We start from the raw sequence: 10,403 nt of genomic DNA on the forward strand, positions 1-10,403 counted from the left end.
CCAAGTCAGCTTCCGCCCTCTTTCTCACAAAAAGGAAAAGCCCAAGTTCATTCAACCTATCCTCATAAGAATCACACTCAGCGATTTAGAAGTGGCTTCTTCCCCTCGGCCATCTGATTTCTGAACTGTCTATGAATACGGCATTTTTTTTTACACTATTTATTTATTTTAGTAGTTCATTGCAATTTTTGATCTTTGTACTGAACTGCGGCCCAAAACAGCAAATTCCACATCATGTTAGTGATAATAAATCAGATTCTGATAACAAAGTCGAGGTGGAGAGTTTTATCATGATAATCAAACAGGAGGTGCAAGCACACTTTATAGAGCCAACCAATTTAGAATCTCCTGATTATGGGTAGGGCAAAGAAAATTTAAAGGGGAGATTTTTCTTGTGCATTCTGTCCACTGAAGCACATTATTTATACTCCAACCTGCGCCACCCAGCAACCTACCTATTTATTTAACACTAGCCTAATCACAGGACATCCCCAATGTTGGGGTCAAGATACATCTCTACCAAAGGAGGTGTAAGGTGTTCTTTCCTTACACTAGACTGCAGATCACCCTTGGGTAAGGTATAGCACCTGTTTAGCCACCTGCTTCCCCCCCCCCCCACCACCGATAAGGGTCATGTGCAGCAATGTAGAAACATAGAAAATAGGTGCAGGAGTAGGCCATTCGGCCCTTCAAGCCTGCACCGCCATTCAGTATGATCATGGCTGATCATCCAACTCAGAACCCTGTACCTGTCTTCTCTGCATACCCACTGATCCCTTTAGCCACAAGGGCCATATCTAACTCCCTCTTAAATATAGCCAGTGAACTGGCCTCAACTGTTTCCTGTGGCAGAGAATTCCACAGATTCACTACTCTCTGTGTGAAGAAGTTTTTCCTCATCTCAGTCCTAAAGCGCTTCCCCTTTATCCTCAATCTGTGACCCCTCGTTTTGGACTTCCCCAACATCGGGAACAATCTTCCTGCATCTAGCCTGTCCAATCCCTTTAGAATTTTATACGTTTCAATCTGATCCCCCCTCAATCTTCTAAATTCCAGAGAGTACAAGCCTAGTCGATCCAGTCCTTCATCATATGAAAGTCCTGCCATCCCAGGAATCAATCTGGTGAACCTTCTTTGTACTCCCTCTATGGCAAGAATGTCTTTCCTCAGATTAGGGGACCAAAACTGCACACAGTACTCCAGGTGTGGTCTCCAAGGCCTTGTACAACTGCAGTTGTACCTCCCTGCTCCTGTACTCGAATCCTCTTGCTATGAATGCCAGCATACCATTCGCCTTTTTCACCGCCTGCTGTACCTGCATGCCCACTTTCAATGACTGGTGTATAATGACACCCAGATCTCGTTGCACCTCCCCCTTTCCTAATCGGCCACCATTCAGATAATAATCTGTTTTCTTGTTCTTGCCACCAAAGTGGATAACCTCACAGTTATCCACATTAATTTGCATCTGCCATGAATTTGCCCACTCACCCAACCTATCCAAGTCACCCTGCATCCTCTTAGCATCCTCCTGACAGCTAACACAATGGAAGCAGGTGGTGGATGGTTGTATGAGCAGCTGATGTATAACACAAGTCCTGGTTATTCAGCCACTAATGTCAGGCAGACAATATCTCAAAAATATTGATAATGGTTGGGGGTCACCCATCTTGTAAAGACTTTGCCCAGAAGAAGGCAATGGCAAACCACTTCTGTAGAAAAAAATTGCCAAGAAAAATCATGGTCAAAGACCATGATTATGCACGTCATACAACATGGCACGTTGTGATAATGATTATGAATCACAGGACAATTTACGATACCCAATCAAATTACGAACTGGTACATCATTGGACTGTGATAGGAAACCGGAGCACCCAGAGGAAGTCCACACAGTCATGGGAAGAACATACAAACTCCTTAGAGAACTCTGAACTCCAACATCCTGAGCTGTAATACTGTCATGCCAATCACTACATATTCATAAATTTTAAATTCTGTAAATGGCTCAAGGATGTCAGGACCTTTGTAAGTTTCTGTGTCACCCTATGGTTCACCTTCTTTATAAGCCCATCTGAATCACGGTTCAGTTCCAACAGTCAATTCTGTACCTGCTAAGAACTTGGTATGGAAATTTAATTAGCATTGGCTTTGGGACAACAGTTGAGCGAGAATTAGACTTGAGTTATTCATCCTCTGTTGCAGGAGAAGAAATCTTTAGTTTCTCCTGCATGTGAAATGTTTCGCAAACACTTGGTAATTAAAATCTCCACATCACATTTACCAATTGGCTCTCAGTATTAAGAAGTTCCAATCTGAAGGAAAGATTTTAACACTGCTTCTTCCAGGTATGTGAATAAATCAGGTTTTAACTAGATATTATGCACATTCAAATTATATTGCATTTTCCTATGGATGATCTGAACATTAAAAATATCCTTAGTCAAATGGAAAATAGATTTTATGAAAGATTCTATAAATTTGATTTATGTAATTTTGGCATTTGAATTTAAATTCCATTTAATTTTGTTTTATTTATAGATAAGGCATGGTAACGAGTTCTTCCAGCCTAACAAGCCCAATTACACCCATATGACCAATTAAACTGCTAACAAGTACATCTTTGGAATGTGGGAGGAAACCAGAGCACCTGGAGGAAACCCATGCGGCCACAGGGAGAACATACAGTAGTGTGCAAAAGTCATTGGCACATGCAAAAAAATTCTGTAAAACAAAGATGCTTTCAAAAATAATGAAAAGTATCTAAATCTCTAAAATTTTACTCTAAAGAGCAGTAAACAATGAAAAACTAAATCAAATCAATATTTAGTGTGATCACCCTTTGCCTTTAAAACTGCATAAGTTCTCTTAGGTACACTCTCGTGCGGTTTTATATATTAAAAAAAAATCAGCTGGTAGGTTGTTCCAAGCATCTTGGAAAACTTGCCCCAGTTCTTCTGCAGACCTTGTCTGTCACACTCACTTCTGTCTCTCCAGGTAATCCCATACCTTCTGAAACCATACAAAAAATCTAGGTTGCTGAAGAATTTTGCATAGTACTGTATAAATTCCTTAACACAGTGGCAGGAATTGAACATAGAAACATAGAAAATAGGTGCAGGAGTAGGCCATTCGGCCCTTCGAGCCTGCACCGCCATTCAGTATGATCATGGCTGATCATCCAACTCAGAACCCTGTACCTGCCTTCTCTGCATACCCACTGATCCCTTTAGCCACAAGGGCCATATCTAACTCCCTCTTAAATATAGCCAATGAACTGGCCTCAACTGTTTCCTGTGGCAGAGAATTCCACAGATTCACCACTCTCTGTGTGAAGAAGTTTTTCCTCATCTCGGTCCTAAAAGGCTTCCCCTTTATCCTCAAACTGTGACTCCTCGTTCTGGACTTCCCCAACATCGGGAACAATCTTCCTGCATCTAGCCTGTCCAATCCCTTTAGGATTTTATATGTTTCAACAAGATCCCCCCTCAATCTTCTAAATTCCAATGAGTATAAGCCTAGTCGATCCAGTCTTTCATCATATGGAAGTCCTGCCATCCCAGGAATCAGTTTCGTGAACCTTCTTTGTACTCCCTCTATGGCAAGAATGTCTTTCCTCAGATTAGGGGACCAAAACTGCACACAATACTCCAGGTGTGGTCTCACCAAGGCCTTGTACAACTGCAGTAGTACCTCCCTGCTCCTGTACTCGAATCCTCTTGCTATGAATGCCAGCATACCATTTGCCTTTCTCACCGCCTGCTGTACCTGCATGCCCACTTTCAATGACTGGTATATAATGACACCCAGGTCTCGTTGTACCTTCCCTATTCCTAATCGGCCACCATTCAGATAATAATCTGTTTTCTTGTTTTTGCCACCAAAGTGGATAACCTCACATTTATCCACATTAAATTGCATCTGCCATGAATTTGCCCACTTACCTAACCTATCCAAGTCACCCTGCATCCTCTTAGCATCCTCCTCACAGCTAACACTGTCGCCCAGCTTCGTGTCATCCGCAAACATGGAGATGCTGCATTTAATTCCCTCATCTAAGTCATTAATATATATTGTAAACAACTGCAGTCCCAGCACTGAGCCTTCCGGTACCCTACTAGTCACTGCCTGCCATTCTGAAAAGGTCCCGTTTATTCCCACTCTTTGCTTCCTGTCTGCCAACCAATTCTCTATCCACATCAATACCTTACCCCCAATACCGTGTGCATTAAGTTTGCACACTAATTTCCTGTGTGGGACCTTGTCAAAAGCCTTTTGAAAATCCAAATATACCACATCCACTGGTTCTCCCCTATCCACTTTACTAGTTACATCCTCAAAAAATTCTATGAGATTCGTCAGACATGATTTTCCTTTCACAAGTCCATGCTGACTTTGTCCGATGATTTCACCGCTTTCCAAATGTGCTGTTATCACATCTTTGATAACTGGCTCTAGCATTTTCCCCACCACCGATGTCAGGCTAACCGGTCTATAATTCCCCGGTTTCTCTCTCCCTCCTTTTTTAAAAAGCGAGGTTACATTAGCCACCCTCCAATCCTCAGGAACTAGTCTAGAATCTAAAGAGTTTTGAAAAATTATCACTAATGCATCCACTATTTCTTGGGCTACTTCCTTAAACACTCTGGGATGCAGACCATCTGGCCCTGGGGATCTATCTGCCTTTAATCCCTTCAATTTACCTAACACTACTCCCCTACTAACATGTATTTCCCTCAGTTCCTCCATCTCACTAGGCCCTCTGTCCCCTACTATTTCCGGAAGATTATTTATATCCTCCTTAGTGAAGACAGAACCAAAGTAGTTATTCAATTGGTCTGCCATGTCCTTGTTCCCATAATTAATTCACTTGTTTCTGTCTGTAGGGGACCTACATTTGTCTTTACCAATCTTTTTCTTTTCACATATCTATAAAAGCTTTTACAGTCAGTTTTTATGTTCCCTGCCAATTTTCTCTCATAATCTTTTTTCCCTTTCCTAATTAAGCCCTTTGTCCCCCTCTGCTGGACTCTGAATTTCTCCCAGTCCTCAGGTGAGCTGCTTTTTCTGGCTAATTTGTATGCTTCTTCTTTGGAATTGATACTGTCCCTAATTTTCCTTGTCAGCCACGGGTGCACTACCTTCCCTGATTTATTTTTTTGCCAAACTAGGATGAACAATTGTTGTAGTTCATCCATGCAACCTTTAAATGCTTGCCATTGCATATCCACTGTCAACCCTTTAAGTATCATTTGCCAGTCTTTCTTAGCTAATTCATGTCTCATACCTTCAAAGTTACCCTTCTTTAAGTTCAGAACCTTTGTTTCTGAATTAACTATGTCACTCTCCATCTTAATAAAGAATTCCATCATATTATGGTCACTCTTACCCAAGGGGGCCTCTCACGACAAGATTGCTAATTAACCCTCCCTCATTGCTCAATTCCCAGTCTAGAATGGCCTGCTCTCTAGTTGGTTCCTCAACATGTTGGTTCAAAAAACCATCCCGCATACATTCCAAGAAATCCTCTTCCTCAGCACCTTTACCAATTTGGTTCACCCAATCTATATGTAGATTGAACTCACCCATTATAACTGCTGTTCCTTTATTGCACACATTTCTAATTTCCTGTTTAATGCCATCCCCGACCTCACTACTACTGTTAGGTGGCCTGTACACAACTCCCACCAGCGTTTTCTGCCCCTTAGTGTTATGCAGCTCTACCCATATCGATTCCACATCCTCCCGGCTAATGTCCTTCCTTTCTATTGCATTAATTTGCTCTCTAACCAGCAATGCTACCCCATCTCCTTTTCTTTCATGTCTATCCTTCCTGAATATTGAATATCCCTGAATGTTGAGCTCCCATCCTTGGTCACCCTGGAGCCATGTCTCTGTGATCCCAACTATATCATATTCATTAATAACAATCTGCACTTTTAATTCATCCACCTTGTTACGAATGCTCCTTGCATTGACACACAAAGCCTTCAGGCTTGCTTTTACAGCACTCTTAGCCCTTATACAATTATGTTGAAAAGTGGCCCTTTTTGATTTTTGCCCTGGGTTTGCCGGCCTGCCACTTTTACTTTTCACCTTACTACTTTTTGCCTCTATCCTCATTTTACACCCCTTGTCTCTCTGCACTTGTTCCCATCCTGGGTTCTTGGCACTGTAATAGCATTATGCTAACCGCTATGCTCCCTAATATGTTTTAAGATGTTGCAAATAAATATTACTAATGAGTACAATCATTTTTATAGCTAATACAATGGGAATCGGCTTCTCCTCCTTGGACTCATTACTCCCCATTATAGCCTTTCTATTTGTTCCCTCAGAATTGAACTTTTTAAGCTTTTTACTGTAACACTTTATTCTTTTACCTGCCATCATTTTCACTTTGTACTTCCTTCATGTACTATTGTGATGAAATGATCTCCATGGATGGCATGCAAAGCAAAGTAGTCTCCAACCAGATTGCATGAATATCAATTTCTCCTTCTGGTTAAAAAAAATTCCCTCTCTCTCATTGTGGGCCGTATGGCCTGTTCCTGTGCAGTACTCACTCTGGCTCCTTACCTCTTCTCACCTGCCTATTACCTCCCCCTGAGTCCCCTCCTACTTTCTCCTATGGTCCACTCTCCTCTCTATCAGACTCCTTTCTCTCCAGTCCTTTTTATCTTTCCTAACCACTTGGCTTCATCTATCATCTTCAAGCTACTCTCCTGCCCCTAACTTTTTATTCTGGTGTCTTTCCCCTCCCTTCCAGTCCCGAAGAACGGTCTTGAAATGTTGGCTGTTTGTTTATTTCCATAGATGCTGCCTGACCTGCTGAGTTCCTCCAGCATTTTGTGTGTGTTGCTTTAAAGTTTTCTACTAAACTACTTCTTCTTAAGCCCATCACATCTAATAAGCATAGGCTGCCGACAGTATCTCGCTGGAGTCCTCAGTCCTGGGCCAGAGGTTGATCAGTCCTGTAGCTTCTGCTTTCACCACATGACTTCATATATTTTTTAGGTGAAGATCCTTTCTGTTCCAGGGATGAGGTCTTTGGAGTTTCTGTAGCTTTGGGTTTTTATGGGATGGGGTTGCTAGCCCTATTCCCAACACTCCTTTCACTGATACGCTCAGGACCGTCCATGGCAATATTTTCTTGTCTAGCTATGATTACATTTTATCATCCATTCTGTCCCCAGGGCAGATCTCACACATACTGTGCCACAGAGCAGTTTCCTCCCTTTCAGCCGAAGGAAGGTTCTCTTTCATTTTGCTTCAGAGCAGCTCTTTCCCACAATTTGGCTCCAGCAAGCCAAAATCGTAGCCCTCCTTACCCCTCCCATCCATGTACTCTAGGATGGCACACTCATGCAGTGGTTAGAACAATGGTTTACAATACCAGTGACCGGGTTCAATTCCCACCACTGTCTGTAAGGAGTTTATCTCTTCTCCCTATGGCTGTGTGGGTTTCCTCTTGGTGCTGTGGTTTCCTACCACAATTCCAGGATGTACTGGTTGGTAGGTTAATAGGTCATTGTAAATTGTCCCATGATTAGGCTAGGATTAAATCAGGGGTAGATGGGCTGCATGGCTCAAATGGGCAGGAGGTGCTATTCTGCACTGTATTTCAATAAATAAATAAGCCACCCCCATCTTACTTCAGAATGATTTCCCCCATTATGTGCTAGAACATTTCAGCTCCACAATAGGCTGCTCTTATTCTGCACCAGAATGATTGAAACATAGAAAACCTACAGCACAATATAGGCCCTTTGGCCCACAAAGCTGTGCTGAACATGTACTTACTTTAGAAATTACCTAGGGTTACCCATAGCCCTCTATTTTTCTAAGCTCCATATATCTGTCCAGGAGTCTGTTAAAAGACCCTGTCATATCCGCCTCCACCACCGTCACTGACAGCCCATTCCACACACTCACCACTCTCTGCGTAAAAAACTTACCCGACATCTCCTCTGCACCTACTTCCAAGCACCTTAAAATTTTGCCCTCTCATGTTAGCCATTTCAGCCTCTGACTATCCACACGATCAATGTCTCTCATCATCTTGCACACCTCTATCAGATCACCTCTCATCCTCCGTCGCTCCAAGGAGAAAAGGCCAAGTTCACGCAACCTATTCTCATAAGGCATGCTCCCCGAACCAGGCAACATCCTTGTAATAGATTGCTGTCCATCCAGTCCAGAAATGTCCCTTAGCACCTGGAGGAAACACACATGGTCATGGGGTCCATAGATCTGCTGAGTTCCTCCAGCATTTTGTGTGTGTTGCTTGGTCATGGGGAGAATGTTTCATTTCTTCACAGATAGTGGCGGGATTAAACTCAGGTCATTGGTGCTGTAAAACGTTAGGCTAATCATGCATTTATGGGTTCGTTAATAAGATCTGTTTTAGATTTAGCCTTTGGCTTTTGAGGAGTAGTAGAGCATTTTTGGAATTCCGAGGTGGCAAGGGTGCATTGTGAAATGTACTAACTGGAACTAATCTAGACATCTAATTCAGGTGTCAGTGCAGCTAGTGCAAACAGAGCTGTTACAGCAATGTTGGCAGAATGACAGGAGGTAGAGTCATAGAACACAGAAACAGGCTTTTTGACCCATCTAGTCCATGCCAAACTATTATTCTGCCTGGTCCCATTGACTTGCATCTGAACCACAGCCACTTATCTAAATTTCTCTTAAATGCTGAAATCGAACCTGCTTCCACCACTTCTGCTGGAAGCTGGTTCCACGCTCTCACCACCCTCTGAGTGAAGAAGTTCCCCTTCAGGATTCCCTTAAACATTTCACCTTTCGCCCTTAACCTTTAACCTCTGGTTGTAATCTCATCTAACCTCAGCAGAAAAAGCTTTCTTGCCTATCTGTACCCCTCATAATTTTGTATACTTCTATCAAATCTCCCCTCATTCTCATACACTCCAGGGCAAAAAAGTTCTAACATATTCAACCTTTCCCTATAACTCAGGTCTTCACATCCTGGCTACATCCTTGTAAATTAAAAGATACAGCATTCCATCCTGGGAATCTAACAGTGACAGAAACTAGATCCGTTCACCAATACAAACTCCATCTCACTTAGCACAAGCCACAAGCATTTGGCAGCCACTTTATTATTAAGCAGAGATAACACACAAAACATGTAGATTAATTATATTCTATATTAATATTTTTCTCATGTCAATGCATTCCTCAGGAAAGAATGATCAACGGTAAAATCCTCCCGGGAGGGGGGAGAAGATGGCGGTGTGACAGCAGCGCGCGCGGCCACTTCGGTGATGAATATCTGTTATCTGTCAAGTAGGGGACCGTGCAGAATTCTGAGTTGATGGAGACAGACGTGACAGCACAGCAGAACATCTGGAAAACCTCTGAAATGCTCGCTTCGCTGCCGCTGCTACTGTGTGGTAACCGAAATCTCCAGAGCTGAAGGCCCCGAAATCCTTGGCTTTGCGTGTTTCAGCGGCCGGGGAGAGGTTGAAAGCACTCGGCAGAGGATGGCGCTCGGGAGGCTGTATCGGAGGGCTGGTCGGAAACTCGGAGTTTTCCGACAGATGGACTCAGTGTCTGCTGGGGTCGGCTGCTTCCAAGGTATCGGCAAGTTAATGGTGCCTGGAGGTTTATGGCAGGGAGTTTCTCCCTTTTGCCACCTGCGATCGGGGACTCGGGAGTCGATCGACTCGGGGACTTTGAGACTATTTTTTTTACTGTGCCTATGGTCTGTTCTTCATCAAATTATGGTATTGCTTTGCGCTGCTGTAACTATATGTTATAATTATGTGGTTCTGTCAGTGTTAGTCTTTGGTCTGTCCTGTTTTCTGTGATATCATTCCGGAGAAACATTGTATCATTTCTTAATGCATATCTAAATGACAATAAAAGAGGACTGAGTGTTCTCATAATCTAATTAAAAGCTACAATTCAATTATTTAAACATCATAGAATCATTGCCAGAGAAGGTATTAGGCTATACACAGGTTACCTAACAAAATCAGACGGTTATCTCGAAATATATTGTTAGATTAATGGCCAAATTTAGGCCCGATTGCAGAGTATCACACATAAAATGCTGGAGGAACTCAGCAGGTCAGGCAGCATTTACAGAGGGAAATAAACTGCCAATATTTCAGTCTGAGACTCTTCATCAGAACCAAAACATCGACTCTTTATTCCTTTCCGTAGATGCTGCCTGACCTACTGAGTTCCTCCAGCAGTTTGTCTGTGTTACTCTAGATTTCCAGCATCAGCAGAATCTCTTGGGCTGGATAGCAGAACCAGTGAAGCATGTGGATTTTTATAGCAGCCTGGACATTCTCATGGTCTCTATTTCTGGAATTTGTCTCATATTGTTAATTTATTTAATTCCCAGATTTAATCCTCATGCTGCTGAG

At 42.7% G+C, this 10,403-nt stretch overlaps 1 long non-coding RNA gene across 1 annotated transcript in view; it reads left to right on the top strand.

Annotated features, from left to right (window-relative positions):
* Positions 1–9,844, top strand: part of LOC140185545 (uncharacterized) — a 33,182-nt gene extending 23,338 nt beyond the window's left edge. Inside the window, exon 4 of the long non-coding RNA XR_011882647.1 lies at positions 9,209–9,844. This is a non-coding gene — a long non-coding RNA (uncharacterized lncRNA). The remainder of the gene's footprint in view (positions 1–9,208) is intronic.
* Positions 9,845–10,403: the final 559 nt, after the last annotated feature.

The sequence above is a fragment of the Mobula birostris genome, chromosome 20 (genome assembly GCF_030028105.1).
Source record: "Mobula birostris isolate sMobBir1 chromosome 20, sMobBir1.hap1, whole genome shotgun sequence".
NCBI lineage: Eukaryota > Metazoa > Chordata > Chondrichthyes > Myliobatiformes > Myliobatidae > Mobula > Mobula birostris.